The 21,457-nt window shown below is 42.3% G+C and overlaps 1 long non-coding RNA gene across 1 annotated transcript; it reads right to left on the bottom strand.

Moving 5' to 3' along the window:
* Window positions 1-9,482: 9,482 nt before the first annotated feature.
* Window positions 9,483-18,656, bottom strand: LOC141144768 (uncharacterized). The gene is made up of 3 exons (XR_012244462.1): window positions 18,550-18,656; window positions 10,271-10,379; window positions 9,483-10,121 (listed from the first exon to the last, which is right to left on the bottom strand). It is a non-coding gene; the product is annotated as an uncharacterized lncRNA (long non-coding RNA).
* Between the last annotated feature and the right edge of the window lie 2,801 nt (window positions 18,657-21,457).

Here is a 21,457-nt window from a genome sequence, read left to right as displayed (position 1 = left end):
ACAATATATGCCCAACAAGGACCAGCGACGTACTGGTATGTTTCTGGAATTTGAGTGGTTAAACCAGAATGATGCCTGAAGGTTTAGGTATCATCTTGGTATCATTCTTTTCAGTCAGCGGTCGGCTTTCATGTAAAAGCAATCCTAACAGCTAATTAGCGTCTAGACTGCTTTTACAAGCAGTGGGAGGGAATGTCCCCCCCCCCCCACCGTCTTGCATGTTTTGCTCTGGCTCTCCTGTCCCAACAGGGAACCCAAGAATGCAGCCAGTGATTCAGCCAGCTGACCATAGAGCTGATCAGAGACCAGAATGGCTCCAATAATCTCTATGGCCTAGGAAACTGGAAGCTATGAGCATTTCATGACTTAGATTTTGCCAGATGTAAACAGCACCATTGGGAAATTGGGAAAGCATTTTATCACACCGATCTTGGTGTGGTAAGATGCTTTGAGGGCAGAGCAGAGATCTAGGGTCTAATAGACCCCAATTTTTTAAAAAAGAGTACCTGTCACTACCTATTGCTATCATAGGGGATATTTACATACCCTGAAATAGGAATAAAAATGATTAAAAAAATGGAAGGAACAGTTTAAAAATAAGATAAAAAAGCAAAAAAATAATAATAAAAAAAAAGCACCCCTGTCCCCCCTGCTTTCGCGCAAAGGCGAACACAAGCGTCGGTCTGGCGTCAAATGTAATCAGCAATTGCACCATGCATGTGAGGTATCACTGCGAAGGTCACATCGAGGGCAGTAATTTTAGCAGTAGACATCATCTATAAATCTAAAGTGGTAACCTATAAAGGCTTTTAAAAATGTATGTAGTTTGTCGCCACTGCACGTTTGTGTGCAATTTTAAAGCATGTCCTGTTTGGTATCCATGTACCCGACCTAAGATCATCTTTTTTATTCCATCAAACATTTGGGCAATATAGTGTGTTTTAGTGCTTTAAAATTTAAAAAAGTGTGTTTTTTCCCAGAAAAATGTGTTTGAAAAATCGCTGCGCAAATACTGTGTGAAAAAAAAAAAATGAAACACCCACAATTTTAATCTGCAGGGTCTTTGCTTTAAAAAAATATATAATGTTTGGGGGATCAAAGTAATTTTCTTGCAAAAAAAAAATATTTTTTCATGTAAACAAAAAATGTCAGAAAGGGCTTTGTCTTCAAGTGGTTACAAGAGTGGGTGATGTGTGACATAAGCTTCTAAATGTTGTGCATAAAATGCCAGGACAGTTTAAACCCCCCCCCCCCCCCCAAATGACCCCATTTTGGAAAGTAGACGCCCCAAGCTATTTGATGAGAGGCATGTCGAGTCCATGGAATATTTTATATTTTGACACAAGTTGCGGGAAAAAGACAATTTTTTTTTTTTGCACAAAGTTGCATGGGCATATGTGGAATTACACCCAAAAATACATTCTGCTACTTCTCTTGAGTATGGGGATACCACATGTGTGGGACTTTTTGGGAGCCTAGCCGCGTATGGGGCCCCGAAAACCAAGCACCGCCTTCAGGATTTCTAAGGGCGTAAATTTTTGATTTCACTCCTCACTACCTATCACAGTTTTGAAGGCCATAAAATGCAAAGATGGCACAAACCCCCGACCCCCCCCCCCCCCGGAATGACCCCATTTTGGAAAGTAGACACCCCAAGCTATTTGCTGAGAGGCATGTTGAGTCCATGGAATATTTTATATTTTGCCACAAGTTGCGGGAATATTAAACATTTTTTTTGCACAAAGTTGTCACTAAATGATATATTGCTCAAACATGCCAAGGGCATATGTGGAATGTTTGAGCAATATATCATTTAGTAACAACTTTGTGCAAAAAAAAAAAAAAAAAGTTTGCCATTTTTCCCACAACTTATGGCAAAGTATTAAATATTCCATGGACTCAACATGCCTCTCAGCAAATATTATTATTATTATACAGGATTTATATAGTGCCAACAGTTTACTCAGCACTTTACAATATAAAAGGGAGACAATACAGTTATAATACAATAAAATACAGGAGGATTAAGAGGGCCCTGCCTGGAAGAGCTTACAATCTAATAGGGTGGGGCAGGTGGTACAAAAGGTTGTAACTGTGGGGAATGAGTTGATGGAAGTGGTAAAATATTAGTTAGAGACGTGATAGGCTTTCCTGAAGAGATGAGTTTTCAGGGATCGCCTGAAGGTAGCAAGAGTAGGGGATAGCTGGACAAGTGGAGGTAGCGAGTTCCAGAGGATGGGAGAGGCTCTGGAGAAATCCTGGAGACGAGCATGAGAAGAGGAAATGAGAGAGCTTGAGAGTAGGAGGTCTTGAGAAGAGCGGAGAGGACAATTTGGTTGATATTTGGAGACAAGATTGGTGATTTCGCTCGGGGCAGAGTTGTGAATGGCTTTGTATGTTGTGGTTAGTATTTTGAATTTAACTCGCTGGGTGATTGGGAGCCAGTGTAGGGATTGGAGAAGAGGGTTGGCAGACACTGAGCGGTTGGTAAGGTGGATAAGTCTGGCAGCAGCATTCATGATACACTGAAGAGGGGATAGCCTATGGAGAGGCAGGCCAATAAGAAGGGAGTTGCAATAGTCAAGGCGAGAGATGATTGACAAGGCGTTTGTATTCAGCCCCCTTTACTTTGATACTCCCAACTAAAATCTAGTGTAATCAATTGCTTTCAGAAGTCACCTAATTAGTAAATAGAGTCCACCTGTGTGTAATTTAATCTCAGTATAAATAAAGCTGTTCTGTGAAGCCCTCAGAACCTTAGTGAACAAACAGCATCTTGAAGGCCAAGGAACACACCAGACAGGTCAGGGATAAAGTTGTGGAAAAGTTTAAAGCAGGGTTTAACTTTGCACATCTCAGAAAGCACTGTTCAATCCATCATCCAAAAATGGAAAGAGTATGGCACAACTGCAAACCTACCAAGACATGGCCGTCCACCTAAACTGACAGGCGGGCAAGGAAAGCATTAGTCAGAGATGCAGCCAAGAGGCCCATGGTAACTCTGGAGGAGCTGCGGAGATCCACACCTCAGGTGGATGAATCTGTCCACAGGACAACTATTAGTTGTGCACTCCACACATATGGCCTTTATGGAAGAGTGGCAAGAAGAAAGCCATTGTTGAAAGAAAGCCCATTTGCAGTTTTTGAGAAGCCATGTGGGGGACACAGCAAACATGTGTAAGAAGATGCTCTGGTCAAACTTGACCAAAATTGAACTGTTTGGCCTAAAAGCAAAATGCTGTGTGGCAGAAAACTAACACTGAACATCACCCTCAACACACCATCCCCACCGTGAAACATGGTGGTGGCAGCATCATGTTGTGTGGATGCTTTTTTTCAGCAGGGACGCTGTTCAGAGTTGATGGGAAGATGGATGGAGCTAAATACAGGGCAATCTTAGAAGAAAACCTGTTAGAGTCTGCAAAAGGCTTGAGACTGGGGTGAACCCTTCAGATAGAGCCTGACGAGCAGAGGAAGGCCTTTCGTACAGCCCTGTTTCAAGGACCACTGAGTTTGCAACAGTGGCCGTGAAAGCACGGTGAGGTAGGAGTGCCTGCAGTGTTCTCCGTTAGTAGGTAGATAGGAGAAGCAGGTAACGGCAGTAGCAGCAGATGCTGGTTGGCTGCGGAAGCAGGCACCTGGTGGATGCAGGTGTACTGCGGATGCAGAGATGATGCAGGTGCCAGCTGCTGCAGATGCAGGTGTACTGTAGATGCAGAGATGATGCAGGTGCTGGATGCTGCGGATGCAGTAGTATTGTGGATGCAGAGATTATGCGGCTGGTGGGATTGAGAAGACAAGCCAGGTCATACACGGGAAGGCAGATACATCAAAGATATCAGGCAAAGAATAGTTAAAGTTCAGGCAGAGGTTTGGAAGCAGAAGATCAAGCAGATGTAGAAGAATCAGAGTCAGGACAAGCCAGGGTCAGATTTGGAAATAATTAGGATGGTCAGGAAAGCCAGGTCAACAAGATCAAGGAAAGGCACAGGATATAGGGGAAGACTGCAGATCAGACAACAAGGCCCTAGTGCAATTGTCATCCTTATATATGCCATTTGGCGCCAATGTTAAATAGGAGCACGCACACGCGCATAGGCGTTTACATCACATAAATCGTAGTGCGCATGTGCTGGCCAGCATTTCCCTGACACAGCCAGAGCTACAATGGAATAGTTTAGATCAAAGCATATTCATGTGTTAGAATGGCCCAGTGAAAGTCCAGACCTAAATCCAATTGAGAATCTGTGGAGAGACTTGGAAATTGCTTTTCACAGATGCTCTTCATCCAATCTGACAGAGCTTGAGCTATTTTGCAATGAAGAATGGGCACAAATTTTCCTCTTTAGATGTGCCAAGATGGTAGAGACTAGGGATGAGCCGAACACCCCCCTGTTCGGTTCGCACCAGAACATGCGAACAGGAAAAAAGTTTGTTCGAACGCGCGAACACCGTTAAAGTCTATGGGACACGAACATGAATAATCAAAAGTGCTAATTTTAAAGGCTAATATGCAAGTTATTGTCATAAAGTGTTTGGGGACCTGGGTCCTGCCCCAGGGGACATGGATCAATGCAAAAAAAAGTTTTAAAAACGGCCGTTTTTTCAGGAGCAGTGATTTTAATAATGCTTAAAGTCAAACAATAAAAGTGTAATATCCCTTTAAATTTTGTAGCTGGGGGGTGTCTACAGTATGCCTGTAAAGGGGCGCATGTTTCCTGTGTTTAGAACAGTCTGACAGCAAAATGACATTTCGAAGGAAAAAACCCATTTAAAACTACTCGCGGCTATTGCATTGCCGACAATACACATAGAAGTTTATTGATAAAAACGGCATGGGAATTCCCCACAGGGGAACCCCGAATCAAAATTAAAAAAAAAAAAAAAAAAAAAAAAAGACGTGGGAGTCCCCCTAAATTCCATACCAGGCCCTTCAGGTCTGGTATGGATATTAAGGGGAACCCCGGCCAAAATTACAAAAAAAAAAAACAGCGTGGGGTCCCCTCAAAAATCCATACCAGACCCTTATCCGAGCACGCAACCTGGCAGGCCGCAGGAAAAGAGGGGGGGACAAGAGTGCGCCCCCCCTCCTGAACCGTACCAGGCCACATGCCCTCAACATTGGGAGGGTGCTTTGGGGTAGCCCCCCAAAACACCTTGTCCCCATGTTGATGAGGACAAGGGCCTCATCCCCACAACCCTGGCCGGTGGTTGTGGGGGTCTGCGGGCGGGGGGCTTATCGGAATCTGGAAGCCCCCTTTAACAAGGGGACCCCCAGATCCCGGTGTCTTGCCGAGAAAGTTCCCTCGGCGGATAAGTTCCCCACCGTACTGCGCATGCGCAGCGCTTGCGCAGTACCAAGCCTCCACCAAGCCGAAAATATCCAAATGATACACCCGCGCCTGCGCACTTAAAACACCTCTTTACAATACACGCTCCCGATGCTACGTCGCACGGTCCCGATACTCCTGATGCTCGTGCTACTCTACAAAGGGGCGTGTTTAAGGGCGGAATTTGCAAATTTTACGTGTGATTTCATTACAATACAATGATTCACCACTCAATGCATTAACTCCTTCACCACTCAATGCATTAACTCCTTCACCACTCAATGCATTAACTCCTTCACCACTCAATGCATTAACTCCTTCACCACTCAGTGCATGAACTCCTTCACCACTCAATGCATTAACCCCTTCACCACTCAATGCATTAACTCCTGCACCACTGAATGGCAACAGGGATACATATATTGGCGGGATGGATGCATGTGTACAGCACTCATATATTGGTGGGATGGATGTATATAGCGGTCATATATATTGGCGGGATGGATGGATGTATACAGAGGTCATATATCGGTGGGATGGATGGATGGATGTATACAGCGGTCATATATTGGTGGGATAGATGGATGTATACATCGGTCATATATATTGGCGGGATGGATGGATGTATACAGCGGTCATATATATTGGCGAGATGGATGGATGTATACAGCGGTCATATATATTGGCGGGATGGATGGATGTATACAGCGGTCATATATATTGGCGGGATGGATGGATGTATACAGCGGTCATATATATTGGTGGGATGGATGGATGTATACAGCGGTAATATATATTGGTGGGATGGATGGATCTATACAGCGGTCATATATATTGGTGGGATGGATGGATCTATACAGCGGTCATATATTGGTGAGATGGATGGATCTATACAGCGGTCATATATTGGTGGGATGGATGGATGTATACAGCGGTCATATATTGGTGGGATGGATGGATGTATACAGCGGTCATATATTGGTGGGATGGATGGATGTATACAGCGGTCATGTATTGGTGGGATGGATGGATGTATATAGCGGTCATGTATTGGCGGGATGGATGGATGTATACAGCGGTCATGTATTGGCGGGATGGATGGATGTATACAGCGGTCATGTATTGGCGGGATGGATACAGCGGCAGTAACATATAAGTGTCACATATCTGAGATCACACATGTGTACACATATGTGATCTTATTACGAGGATATGCTGGTCTGTGCGCATAAATAAGACATGTACTGGACATCTATTGACCCTTGAAAGGCGCAGTAGTAAGAATCGCTCAGAGCTCTGTGTAACTCTATAGGGCAGGGTTAAAAATTTCAAGTACTGCGCTACTAGCCAGGCCTCAAGGCTTATTTGCCACCAGTGCCCCACCCCTAAACACGCCCTCACAAATCTCAGTTAAAAAATTGTAAATGTCTTATGAAGAATTATGTTACAATAAATATTAACAACAACTTCATCAGTGCCCCTATGTGAGACTGCAGTGGGCACAGTGAGGCTGATTGCAGCCTCACTGTGCCCATTGCAGCCTCGGCTGGGAAGAGTAAGAGTTGAGACGCAGGATAGCATGCTGTTACAGCTATAATTGTCTATGCTCTACACAGCCCCGCATCCCCCTGACCCCGCTATCCTTTGGCCCCCTTCTGCCAATTTCGTGTTAGGTCAGCATTGTTCCAGAGCATGCGTGTTTGTACTTTCGACCTGTGTGATGGATTTGTGAGATTACTAACATTTACTAGCCTATCGTCCAACATTTTTAGTCCAAAAATTTGACAATTGTCAAAACTTACGTACCAACGTTAATATTTTAGGACACATTTTGTTTGTCGGCAGGGGATTGTCTGTTGACAGACAGTCTGTCAACAGACAATCCCCTGCCAACAATCGAACTGTGTGTACGAGGCTTTCTATCATCCACTGTGTCATTTCACCTGTCACACAGAGAGACAAAGCTTTGTCAATAAAACATGGAAATTTATTGCCTTCCATGTAGAGCTACACCGCAATCAAACACCCCCTTTTGCATTTCTAATCAGGTTTTCAGAATTTGTTATTTTACAAACATTGTTATGAATACGTTTTTGTTTTCTAGTCAAGTAATCCAATACCCCAGCTGGGTATCTCCTACAGAAACCGCTATTATATGATATACTAAATATTGAAAGTCATTACAGCCAAAACCCCCCTAATAACCATACTCAATCAGTAATTAGAAATACATTTCTCTTTTATTATACAAACTAGTTAAAGGGAAAACAATAATTATTATAAAAGCACAAAGAATTTCCAACGCATCCAGGAAAGGGCACAATAAACCCCCCGTATTGTAAATGGGAGGAAAAAATTCCCTTTCGACCCCTGTATCTTCTAGGCGATCAGACTTTGGTTTTGTTGTCCCTGGAAGGCTGCCACATTATTTTTGAGAAGGGTTAACTATGTCTTTGGCAGTTTGTGGAAAGAAAGTCCCATTGGTCATAAGGAAACACTCAGATGAAAGTCCACTACAATTCGGGCACAATCCGGAAAACAGCCACATCTTCTTCTGGCTCTCTTCTGGTCTTCCTCCTCGCATCTTCCATGGTCATCTGCTCTTCCACCTCGCGATGCTCAGTACCTGAAAAGAGTAAAAGACAAAGCAGATTATATGTTCCTTACAATTGAGCCAAAAAAATAGCTCACATTTCTCTATCTGCTCATTGGTTAATGCTAAACTATTGTAGGGTGCCCACTGTTGTCTTGAAACACTTTCAACAAAAAGGCATAGACTTCCAACGCAACTAATAAACTTGCATGTCTCTCCTAACACAGGCCTGCTCAATAGCAGGCTTGTGTAGAGACATGCAAGTGTTCTCAGTATGGTACATTTTAGCAAAGTGCACCATTTTAGGACAGCATAAAAATTTTATGTGAGTGAATCTACCATTCCCAACCACTTGCTTCCGCTTAAGCAATGCTGGTATAGGAATGCCATCCATTTCCTCTCTAGTGAGCCCCACCTTAACTAAATAAATACACGCATCTCCTGGAGATCATAGGGAGAGGGCATTCCTTGTATCGGACTCAACTCGGCCATTTGAGTTGATAAAATCCTCAGATTCCTGATTGTGGGAATTAACAGTGGCACATAGAATAAGGAAAGAAGAAGCACTCAGGTCACCACATCCGTAAACATGAGAAAAAAGGGGTTACTAAATAGTGAACCAAAAAAAAAAAAAAAAATTTGACTTGTTGGCATGGAAAAAATGGAGAAGGTAAAACAACTATTGTTGAATCCAAAAATATTTAAAAAAATAAATAAATTCATGAAACGTGTTCAAAAAATATAAAAACATGAATCAAATGTGTCATGCGTCTAAAGCATGACACATAAGGGCTCAATGTACAAATTGTATCATTTGATTCACGTTTTTATCTTTTTTGAACACTTTTCATGAATTATTGTATGTTTTTTTTTCAATAAATATTTTTGGATTCAATAGTTGTTTTACCTTCTCCTTTGTTTCCATGCCTACAAAGTCCGATTTATTTTTTGGGTTACTATTTAGTATCCCCTTTTTTCTAACAGTGGCACATGTTCTACTTATGCTTACTGGCTTTGGCCCTTTGCCTTTTGTTAGGGCATATTTATACTTATTCATGAGCGTGTCACACCGCTCATTCAAATCTTCAGCTCAGCCTACAGGGGTTTGACCAGACTTCTAAGCCACTGACAACCCAACTCATAGGATTCCTCAAATATGCCTACAAATATCATCACCAAGCTACTCCTTTGGTAAATATCTAAATCTGCCCTTTCCCTCTCTTCAGATTCAATATGTAGAGCATGCAGGAAGTGCAAGCCAAACACAGCAACTTCCTACATCTCTCCCTTACTGAACACAAAAAAGGTGACTAATATCCAAGTAAAGATCAGAGACTGCATCTCAAACTCTGTTCAAAGTAGAAGCATATCCAGCCAGCTCCTTTACAACAGACATCCACTAACTAGTTCTGGCCAAGATAGGAAGGGTGCAATGCCTTCTAGTCCTCCTAGACACCAGACCTTGCACCTTTGCAGCCTTATCCAGTGTACACACTGTGGGACTTTGACCGGACAGGTCCAACGGACCAAATCCGGCGGACAATCCGATCGTGTGTGGGCTTCACCGGGCCTTCAGCGGACTTTTCCAGTCGCAAATCTGCCGGACTTTTGATTTGGAACATGCTTCAAATCTTTACGTCGTAACTCCGCCGGACCCAGAAATCCGCTCGTCTGTATGCTAGTCCGACAGACAAAAACAAACGCTAGGGCAGCTATTGGCTACTGGCTATCAACTTCCTTATTTTAGTCCGTTGTACGTCATCACGTATGAATCCATCGCACTTTGCTGTCATTGTTTGTAGGCAAGTCTGTTCGTTAAAAAGTCAGTCGCAAGTCCGTCAAAAGTCCGCTGGAAAGTCTGTCGGACCAGTCCGGTCTAAAAGTCCGCCCGTGTGTACGCGGCAATACTGTTCCTAAACAGTGTACGCAGCATCTTCCCCCAGCACAAGGAACAAAACACCACACAAAACCTGTGTGCTTCAGTTGAGATTTTGACTTGTACCAATACTTTACAAAACAGGAAAAACTGCACATACAACCCAACTCATAGCTTCCAAAAATATGCCTACAAATATCATGTACAATATGTATTCATTAATTATACTAAACAGTTACTCAACTTAGGATTTCACATTTCATGTTTCCTTGGTTCCTTGCTCAAAGTTATCCCACTCCTATTCCCGCTCAGTCATGATGATCTAAAATAAATGTGTAAATTTTGTAAACAGGTTTCAGAATATGTTAAAATGTCAAGCAAACATTATTTCTAAATAAATACATTTTACACGATGTGATTGAATCTTTGTTGATTTTGCAAAGTTTTCATGGACTTAGTGATATGACTGACCTTTATACTCCAGTAGGGTGCATGCTATTTGAAGTCGTGCATCCAATATTGCTTCTGGCGAGGTCTTCACATTGCTTATAGTTCTACTTTGTAGATACTCCTTTGCAAACTACAAAACATTAAAAGTTTATAAAAACGTTTTTTTGTATAACACATATTATACAGAAAAAAAAAAAAAATTATATATATATATATATATATATATATATATATATATATTTTGAAAAATTGATAATTCTAAAAAGTATTAAAAAGTAAATTTATGCTGTCTTCAGGTTGGTCACATTACTCACGGCTACTTTTTATCTCCGATTGAAGTCTTATGGTGGAGGAGCCGTGATCTCGAGACCTCTGCCGTCAGACGGGGAGCTCACGTGTCCGCTCAGCTCCTCCACAGAATCGTCTCGGAGATGTAAAGCGGCCGGAAGTCATGTGACTAGCCTGAACACAGCTCAGATTTGGTATCTAGAATGATACCTTAAATCCACTTACTTAGTGTGCTATGACAGCCTCTAATAGAGCAGCCCTTACTTTGTGTTCAGAGCAGAGATGGCATACATCAAAAAGGTCCCTGACAGAATCAGGGACCTTTTTAAAGTTTTGAGGGGAGCAGATAAAAGCACGCGCACTGTGCAGTGTAATCTGCTTTGGAGGATCGAGATATGTATTATTTTTTGGGGTTCACACTTTAACCACTTGAGCCCCGGACCATTATGCTGCCTAAGGACCAGAGGTCTTTTTCCAATTTGGCACTGCGTCGCTTTAACTGCTAATTGCGCGGTCATGCAATGCTGTACCCAAACGAAATTTGCGTCCTTTTCTTCCCACAAATAGAGCTTTCTTTTGATGGTATTTGATCACCTCTGCCGTTTTTATTTTTTGCGCTATAAACGGAAAAAGACCGAAAATTTTGAAAAAAAATGATATTTTCTACTTTTTGTTATAAAAAAAATCCAATAAACTCAATTTTAGTCATACATTTAGGCCAAAATTTATTCGGCCACATGTCTTTGGTAAAAAAAAAGTTAATAAGCGTATATTTATTGGTTTGCGCAAAAGTTATAGCGTCTACAAACTAGGGTACATTTTCTGGAATTTACACAGCTTTTAGTTTATGACTGCCTATGTCATTTCATGAGGTGCTAAAATGGCAGGGCAGTACAAAACCCCCCCAAATGACCCCATTTTGGAAAGTAGACACCCCAAGGAAATTGCTGAGAGGCATGTAGAACCCATTGAATATTTATTTTTTTTGTCCCAAGTGATTGAATAATGACAAAAAAAAAAAATATTTACAAAAAGTTGTCACTAAATGATATATTTCTCACACAGGCCATGGGCATATGTGGAATTGCACCCCAAAATACATTTAGCTGCTTCTCCTGAGTATGGGGATACCACATGTGTGGGACTTTTTGGGAGCCTAGCCGCATACGGGGCCCCGAAAACCAAGCACCGCCTTCAGGATTTCTAAGGGCATAATGTTGTGATTTGACTCCTCACTACCTATCACAGTTTTGAAGGCCATAAAATGCCAAGATGGCACAAAACCCCCCCAAATGACCCCATTTTGGAAAGTAGACACCCCAAACTATTTGCTGAGAGGCATGTTGAGTCCATGGAATATTTTATTTTTTGACACAAGTTGCGGGAAAGTGACAATTTTTTTTTTTTTGCACAAAGTTGTCACTAAATGATATATTGCTCAAACATGCCATGGGCATATGTGGAATTACACCCCAAAATATATTCTGCTGCTTCTCCTGAGTATGGGGATACCACATGTGTGGGACTTTTTGGGAGCCTAGCCGCATACGGGGCCCCGAAAACCAAGCACCGGCTTCAGGATTTCTAAGGGCGTTAAGTTGTGATTCCACTCCTCACTACCTATCACAGTTTTGAAGGCCATAAAATGCCAAGATGGCAAAACCCCCCCCCCAATGACCCCATTTTGGAAAGTAGACACCCCAAGCTATTTGCTGAGAGGCATGGTGAGTATTTTGCAGCTCTCATTTGTTTTTGAAAATGAAGAAAGACAAGAAAAATGTATTTTTTTTTTCTTTTTTCAATTTTCGAAAGTTTGTGACAAAAAGTGAGGTCTGCAAAATACTCACTATACCTCTCAGCAAATAGCTTGGGGTGTCTATTTTCCAAAATGGGGTCATTTGGGGGGGGGTTGTGCCATCTGGGCATTCCATGGCCTCCGAAACTGTGCTAGGCAGTGAAGAGTGAAATCAAAAATTTACGCCCTTAGAAAGCCTGAAGGCGGGGCTTGGTTTTCGGGGTCCCGTGCGCGGCTAGGCTCCCAAAAAGTCCCACACATGTGGTATCCCCATACTCAGGAGAAGCAACAGAATGTATTTTGGGGTATAATTTCACATATTCCCATGGCATGTTTGAGCAATATATCATTTAGTGACATCTTTGTGCAAAAAAAAAAAAAAAAGATTTGTCTCTTTCCCGCAACTTGTGTCACAATATAAAATATTCCATGGACTTGACATGCCTCTCAGCAAATAGCTTGGGGTGTCTACTTTTCAAAATGGGGTCATTTGGGGGGGGTTTGAACTGTCCTGGCATTTTATGCACAACATTTAGAAGCTTATGTCACACATCACCCACTCTTCTAACCACTTGAAGACAAAGCCTTTTCTGACACTTTTTGATTACATGAAAAAAATATTTTTTTTTTGCAAGAAAATTACTTTGAACCCCCAAACATTATATTTTTTTTTTAAAGCAAATGCCCTACAGATTAAAATGGTGGGTGTTTCATATTTTTTTTTTCACACAGTATTTGCGCAGCGATTTTTCAAACGCATTTTTTGGGGAAAAAACACACTTTTTAAAATTTTAATGCACTAAAACACACTATATTGCCCAAATGTTTGATGAAATAAAAAAGATGATCTTAGGCCGAGTACATGGATACCAAACATGACATGCTTTAAAATTGCGCACAAACGCGCAGTGGCGACAAAATAAATACATTTTTAAAAGCCTTTAAAAGCCTTTACAGGTTACCACTTTAGATTTACAGAGGAGGTCTACTGCTAAAATTACTGCCCTCGTTCTGTCCTTCGCGGTGATACCTCACATGCATGGTGCAATTGCTGTTTACATTTGACGCCAGACCGACGCTTGCGTTCGCCTTTGCGCGAGAGCAGGGGGGGACAGGGGTGCTTTTTTTTTTCTTTATTATTTTTTTGCTTTTTTATCTTATTTTTAAACTGTTCCTTTCATTTTTATTTTTTTTTAATTAATTTTATTGTTATCTCAGGGAATGTAAATATCCCCTATGATAGCAACAGGTAGTGACAGGTACTCTTTTTTTTAAAAAATTGGGCTCTATTAGACCCTAGATCTCTCCTCTGCCCTCAAAGCATCTGACCACACCAAGATCGGTGTGATAAAATGCTTTCCCAATTTCCCAATGGCGCTGTTTACATTCGGCGAAATCTAAGTCGTGAAATGCTCGTAGCTTCCGGTTTCTTAGGCCATAGAGATGTTTGGAGCCATTCTGGTCTCTGATCAGCTCTATGGTCAGCTGGCTGAATCACCGGCTGCATTTTCAGGTTCCCTGTTGGGACAGGAAAGCCAGAGAAAAACATGGAAGACGGTGGGGGAGGGGGGGCATTCCCTCCCACTGCTTGCAAAAGCAGTCTAGAGGCTAATTAGCCGCTAGGATTGCTTTTACATGAAAGCCGACCGCTGGCTGAAAAGAATGATACCAAGATGATACCTAAACCTGCAGGCATCATTCTGGTATAACCACTCAAAGTCCAGCAACATACCAGTACGTTGCTGGTCCTTGTTAGGCATATATTGTAAACTTTTTTTTCATGCAGCCTGTGGGCTGAACGAAAAAAAGATATTGATCGGTGGGTATGCCCACCATTAGAATACCTCCCTTCATCCACCCACTTCTAATGATGGGCATACATGCACCATTTATATATGCCGAAGCATGGGGGCATCCTCCCGCAAAAGGCAGGAGCAAATTGCTCCTCCACCCACTGCTGCCCCCACGCTTCGGCATATATGCTGAAGTATGTAACTGTGGTGGTGAAATCACCTCCGACAGCGTTGGAGTCACGGCTTTATATATCGTGGGAGCAAACGCTGTTGCTGTCAAGATAAATAAATCCGCGCTGCAACTGAATGGCGTACCTGCTAAGCAAATGATGGTTAACAATAAAACAAAGCAACATTACAGTATAACAGTAAGACTTACCATACCTGCAAAGCAAATACAAAAAAAAAAATAGTAAAAAATAAAACATTTAACGCAACCTGTGCCTAAAATATATATATGCCGAAGCATGGGGGCATCCTCCTGCAAAAGGCAGGAGCAAATCGCTCCTCCACCCACTTCTGCCCCCACGCTTCGGCATATATGCTGAAGTATGTAACTGTGGTTGTGAAATCACCTCCGACAGCGTTGGAGTCACGGCTTTATATATCGTGGGAGCAAACGCTGTTGCTGTCAAGATAAATAAATCCGCGCTGCAACTGAATGGCGTACCTGAAAACAATAAAATGGTTACCAACAAAACACAGTAAACGGTAAAGTATGAAAAATCTGAAAAGGAAACATGGTAAAACATAATAACAATAAAACATTGCAGAATAGAATAGAGTAAAAAAGAGAAGAACAATAGAGAGAGAATAGAGAGAGAGAGAACAATAAAACAACAACTATTTTTGTTTTTTTTATTTTATATTTTTTTTGTGTTTTTATTTTTTTTAATTTTTTTTTATTTTATTTTTTTACACTTTTTTTTAGTAACTTTTAACTTTTGTAACTTTTGTTCCAGGTTTGGGTCTCTCAAAATGCAATGGCATCTTGGGAGACCCTGTGTTAGTGTGCCTAGTCTGTGCAGTGCTGAACCCTACGCTAATACTCAACTAATGTATGGTAGCGTTCAAAGCATTCACCCATGCAAAGACCAGGATTGCCAGGACAGGAGGGACAATAAGTCCGGGTGTCACGCCTAAATCCGCGCTTGCTGCAGACACGACATCTTTTTTGGGGGGCTCGTTGGGTAGGGGTACTCGGGATGGCATAAATAAAATGCCGCTCATGCAGCCGGCTTACTGCATTTGGTTGGGGAAGGTGAGGTAGAGCACCGTCTGGAAACAGAAGGGCTCTGACGATCTCTTCCTGGAATTTTTAAGGAAGGATCCAGTCTGTCCTGAAGCTCTGTATAGCACATGAGCATTCAGCAAAGCCAATTGAAATAAGTATACAGACACTTTTTTGTACCAGCGTCTGGCCTTACGGGCAACTAAGTACGGCGCCAACAACTGGTCGTTGAGGTCCACCCCTCCCATATTAAGGTTGTATTCGTGGACACAGAGGGGTTTCTCCACAACACCAGTCGCCGTAGAAATTTGGGTCGTCGTGTCTGCATGAAGGGAGGTGAGAACGAAAACATTCTTCTTATCCCTCCACTTCATAGCGAGCAAATTATTATACTTCAAGCAGGCTCTCTCCCCCAGCCTAAGACGGGAATCTACAAGCCGCTGGGGAAAGCCCCGGCGATTAGGTCGCACGGTGCCACATGCTCCAATCTGCTGATCAAACAAGTGACTAAAAAGTGGCACGCTCGTATAATAATTGTCCACGTACAAGTGGTACCCCTTTCCGAATAAGGGTGACACCAAGTCCCACACTATCTTGCCAGCGCTTCCTATGTAGTCAGGGCAGTTTGTCGGCTCTACGTGACTATCTCTTCCCTCGTAAACCATAAATCTACATGTATAGCCTGTGGCCCTGTCACAGAGCTTATACATCTTGACCCCGTATCTGGCACGCTTGCTGGGAAGGTACTGTTTGAATGACAAGCGGCCAGAAAACTTAATCAGGGACTCATCAACGCAGACAACTTGATGGGGGGTAAACAAGTCTGCAAAACGTTGGTTGAAGTGGTTTACGAGGGGCCGAATTTTGTAGAGCCGATCGTATGCAGGGTCTCCACGAGGACGACAGAGTTCATTGTCGTTGAAGTGCATGAACCGCAAAATCTGCTCGTATCGTGCCCTGGTCATGGAAGCAGAGAACAAGGGTGAATGGTAAATTGGGTCAGTGGACCAATATGACCGCAACTTACTCTTTTTATTCAACCCCATGAGGAGGGAAAGGCCCAGAAAGGTCTTAAATTCGGAGACCGTAATTGGTCTCCAATCTCTGGCAAGGGAGGACTGGGGATTAGCGGCGATGTGTTGACCAGCGTACAAATTGCTTTGGTCCACAATAGATCTATAGAGATCTTCGGTGAAAAACAGTGAATAAAAATCCAGTGGCATAAAGTCAACTGTTTCCACCTGAATTCCGGGTTGGCCAGTGAAAGGGGGAAGTACGGGTGCTGCAGAAGTGGAAGGTTCCCAATTCGGATTGGCCAATGCAGCAGGAAGGGCACTATGGGCACGACGGGCCTGTCTTTTTGTCTTCTTGGTGGCAGCGGGACACTACTACTGCTTGCCACCTCGCCAGCTTGAACTGCACTTATGGGACTCGCCACGTCACCACGTGATACTGCAGTGCTGGATGTACGACCAGGGTGTACTAGGCCGCTGGTGCTTGCCAGTTCACCAGAAGGAATAGCGGCGCTAGTACTGCTCTGCTCCATACGAGAGCCCTGCGGTTCTTGCACTTCAAGGACAGCATAAGTTCGGGGTCTGGTACTTCTGACCCTAGCAGGGACCACAACTCTCTCGTCAGAGCTATCTGTCATGGAGCCGCTGTCCTCTACAGGTTCGTATTCTGAGCCTGAACTTGACAGATGAGTGACTTCCTCTTCACTATCTGTCATGCTCAGAATCCTGTAGGCCTCTTCACTAGTGTACCTTGGATTTGCCATTTTGGCCTCTAAATTTAGGGGTACACTAGTGAGACTCACAGGCAAAAAAGCTCCTGACTGTTGGCGACTGTATCAAAACGCTACCAAAAAACTGTTAGCGATCGCAGGGATCAGGCCTGACTCTGCGACCGCTGCAGTTATGTGTGCTTAGTGTTTTGTAAGTGTCAGTAATCGATCGATACTGCACTTGGGTGGGCTGGGCAGGGCTGGGCCGAGGAGCAAAATGCAGGTGCTAGCAGGTATCTGGGCTGATCCCGCTAACACTGCGTTTCAGGGAACCCTAAACTGCTGGGGAGTATAGATCTGATTGGATCAGATATCGATCCGTTCAGATACTATAGCACTAAGGGAGGTGTATGCTGCGTGCGTGGGTTTTAGCTGTACTGGCGCTAACCTGACGCTGCCTGGGGCGACGCAGACCTTATCTGATCCTAAAAACTTAACTTCTATCACCGCCGGGCAATTAGGGGGTTAAACCTTTATAGGGTAATAAACGGCGGGTGCCCTAAAACTATAATAAACTGTAATAAACTGTAATAAACTACAAAAAACAAACTAGCTAACCAGCGTCACCCGTAACACTTATACGGTGATCGCTGGTGAAAGGGTTAACTAGGGGGCAATCAGGGGGTTAAAACCTTTAGCAGGTAGTATATGGGGGTCCCTGTCGCTATAAAACACTGACAGCGAACCTATATACTTACCTCCCTAACTAGCGTCACCTGTGTCACTAATACAGCGATCAGAAAAACGATCGCTTAGCGACACTGGTGACGGGGGGTAATCAAGGGGTTAACTTTTATTAGGGGGGGTTAGGGGGGTACCCTGGACCTAAGGGGGGTACCCTAGACCTAAAGGGGGCTAACCTAACTGCCCTAAAACTTTTAACTGACACAAACTGACACCAATGCAAAAAAAAAAAAAAAATGCTATTGGTGTCAGAGTGACAGGGGGTACAGGGGGGTGATCAGGGGGTGATCGGGGGGTGATGGGGGGTGACAAGTGTGCCTGGCGTGTTCTACTGAATGTGTAGTGTTGTGCAGACTTACTTGGATGTCTTCTCTCCTCGGCGCGGCGACGAAAAGACCGCTCGAGGAGAGATGACATCACTTCCTTTCCCTCTGTTTACATTACAGAGGGAAAGGAAGCATTTTCATTCGCCGGGAGCGATCGGGAGGGGGTGGCCAACAATGGATGGCCTCCCCCTCACCTCTCATCACCCGGGAAGAAATGGCGACCGCCTCGGGCACCGGGGGGGGACCGATCGGACCCCCCACCCGCGGAAGGCAAATCACGTACCCTGTACGTGATTTTGCCTGTCCGTGCCACCTTGCCGACGTACATCGGCGTGAGGCAGTCGTCAAGTGGTTAACATTTAATTCATGACTAAAATAAATAATGCGTGCAAACAATTACCATCAAAATAATAACTCCACAACTACTGGTGTCCTGTTGTTTGTTGTGGTTTAGAACATATATTTTCCATTGGACACCCTGATCTTTGCGTGTGACCATACGCAGGAACAAACTAGAATAATAAAAAAAAATAAATAAATAAAATTGTGCACATAATTTTTTTGAATTGTTTAATTAAACTACTTTTTCACAAGGCACACTTACCCCCAGTTATTGTGCAATTTGGAAGCATAAGTAATTTCAGCTCCCATAGGGTCCATAATAAACATGACCTGCTCTTTAATGCATAAAATCTAAAAAAAAAAGTAACATTTTTTGGTAAACACAATTCACATTCACAATTTGGCCTCTATAGAACAGATAAACTCAGCAAGGTTATTGTGTTAAAGATCAATATCTATATACACATTTGGTTGAAACCTGCCACGGATTGACCAAGACATTTTTTGGTTTAGAATTGTGTCCATTGTTATGATGAAGAGGTTACACAAGTTAGGTATTAATTAAGATTTATACATTTTATGACTGTAGCATAGTTATTCTGATTTTGCTTTAAAGATAAGGTGGCAAATCGATATACATGACAGAAGTCCAATAACATGAGTAAAGAAAGATAAACTTAGAATAAATACCACTAAAATCCAGTGTTGCCCAACATTTACGGGACACACCCAAATGTTCTCGGGATGAATATTCTGCACAAAATGGTTAAAATGAAGTTAGTAATCGATGTGATACATTTCTTACATTTAGCTTTAACCACCATAAAGAACCCACCTTTCCAAGTTTTTCTATTTTCCCATCTAACAACGCACTGGCAACAACTGCACAAATTTGACGGACAGATTCCTGTGTAATATGAAATTAAAAATGAACATGCTGAAGAATAAAGAAACCACAATCACACATAGTTCACAGAACTCACACTTGCCTGCTGGTTTTTAATTAGGTGATGTAGGTATGCGTCAATTACCTGTATTTTAAAAAAAATAAAAATAAAAAAACCCTATAAGAACACATTTCACTTGAATACCTTTTCACCAGTAGTGAAGTAGTCTCTTACCTCATCTCCCAGCCACTGTGTTGCACGCAGTGTTTTAAATGAGTAGACATACAGCGGGTAAGGCCCTACAACAACTTCCTGTGAGTTGTCGTCTTCTCTCTGCCATAAGACTTTAACTGGGGAGGCAATGGAAAAAAAAAAATGGAGCATGATTATAAAACCTGTAAGGACTGGATAAAAAGTAATGCCAAAGATTGGCCAATTTTTAGAAAAAGCCGGAAAGGCCAAATGATAGGAAAGGCAATACCAACAGGTCAAAGCCTAAATTGACCAACGTGGTTCAAGTAGCAAAGGAATGCAGTAAAAGTATGCCAAACAGTGGAAACTTTAACCACAAACTATAAAGGCCACACCAACAAGGCATGGCCAAACATATGACCAACGGGGTCAAACTAGCAAGAGTGCAGTAAAACAATGCCAAACAGTGGCAACTTTAACCACAAACTATAAAGGCCACACCAACAGGGCATGGCCTAACATATGACCAACGGGGTCAAACTATGTAAAACTACCTCTGTCTTCTATGGTGCGCACGACATTCCGTGAAGTGTCTATTGAGGGCTTAAAATTCAAGATTGACGTTCAATATATATATACACACACACACACACACACACACACACACACACACACACACACACACACACACACACGCACACACACACGCACACACCATAAAAAAGTCATATACTGCATGGAGGTTAAACAGAGTGACAAAATGTTGGGGAGAGAAAACCATGAAATTATATATTTATTTATATGTTATGCAGATACTGTGTTTGCTTGTACCTCAATAGTGACCATCACTTTCTGTACTTCTGCAGCATAACTCTGTGGAGCGTTCTTAGTAATGCTGTGTCCTTTAGGCGTCTCCATAGAATGATCATCACCTTCCTTGTCCTCATTTTTTGGCCTCAGGAAAGGCTTTAGGTGGTCAACATTGTATTTGGTCTTTAGAGAAACTCCATCAGAATTCAACAATGTGACCAGCTTCCCAGATATTGCCTCTATTGTGAAAGGGCCATTGAAGTCTGGTTCTATCCTTCCACCTTTCCTGCCTTGTTTCCTCTTGTTGAACAGCATTACCTCTTGCCCAATGGTATAAATTAAGGTTTTATACTTTTTCTGTATTTTTTTATCATGGGCTTCCTTTTGTCTAGTCTGAGACTTGGAGATATTTTCCATCGTGGCTGCTTTCACCATCTCCATTGCAGCTTTCTTCTCCTCCATGAAGGAAACATAACTAGTCTCATGTGGCAGAATGATCTGTGAAAGCTAACAAAAAAGACAATAAAAAGACAATATATATATATATATTAATCAAGCCATAAAAAAACAAAATTGCAAATACATATAATACCCTAAAAGTGTTAAAAAAAAACCGTAATGAAAATACAGAAATGCAGGTGCACAAGGGCACATACAGCCGTATTGACTTCCTAACTCTAGGAAGAGAACAGCCTCTAAATTTATCGAAAATACCTGCAGCCTTAAATCATGTCCACTCCATTGAAAGTCATATGTTTGAGTATGTGAGCACAGATTTGCAGCATAGTTGTACATAAACTAACCGGCATTTCAACAGGAACTTCGGCGGGGAAAACTGCCTCCCTTCCATACATCAATTGAAACGGTGAAAATTTTGTGGTGGTTTGCATTTTGGAACGCAAAGAAAATAACGTAGGTTCCAAATACAGATCCCAATCATCCTGCTTATCATTGACCACTTTCATTAGAGCTCTAGAGTGACAAAAAAAAAAAAAAATATATATATATATATATATATATATATATATATATATATATATATATATATATATATATATTAATAAAAAACAACAAGTT

This window comes from Aquarana catesbeiana, linkage group LG05 (genome assembly GCF_042186555.1).
Source record: "Aquarana catesbeiana isolate 2022-GZ linkage group LG05, ASM4218655v1, whole genome shotgun sequence".
In the NCBI taxonomy this organism is placed as follows: Eukaryota; Metazoa; Chordata; class Amphibia; order Anura; family Ranidae; genus Aquarana; species Aquarana catesbeiana.
Note: the sequence above shows the minus strand (reverse complement) of the source record. Positions and strands in the feature narration are given on the sequence as shown.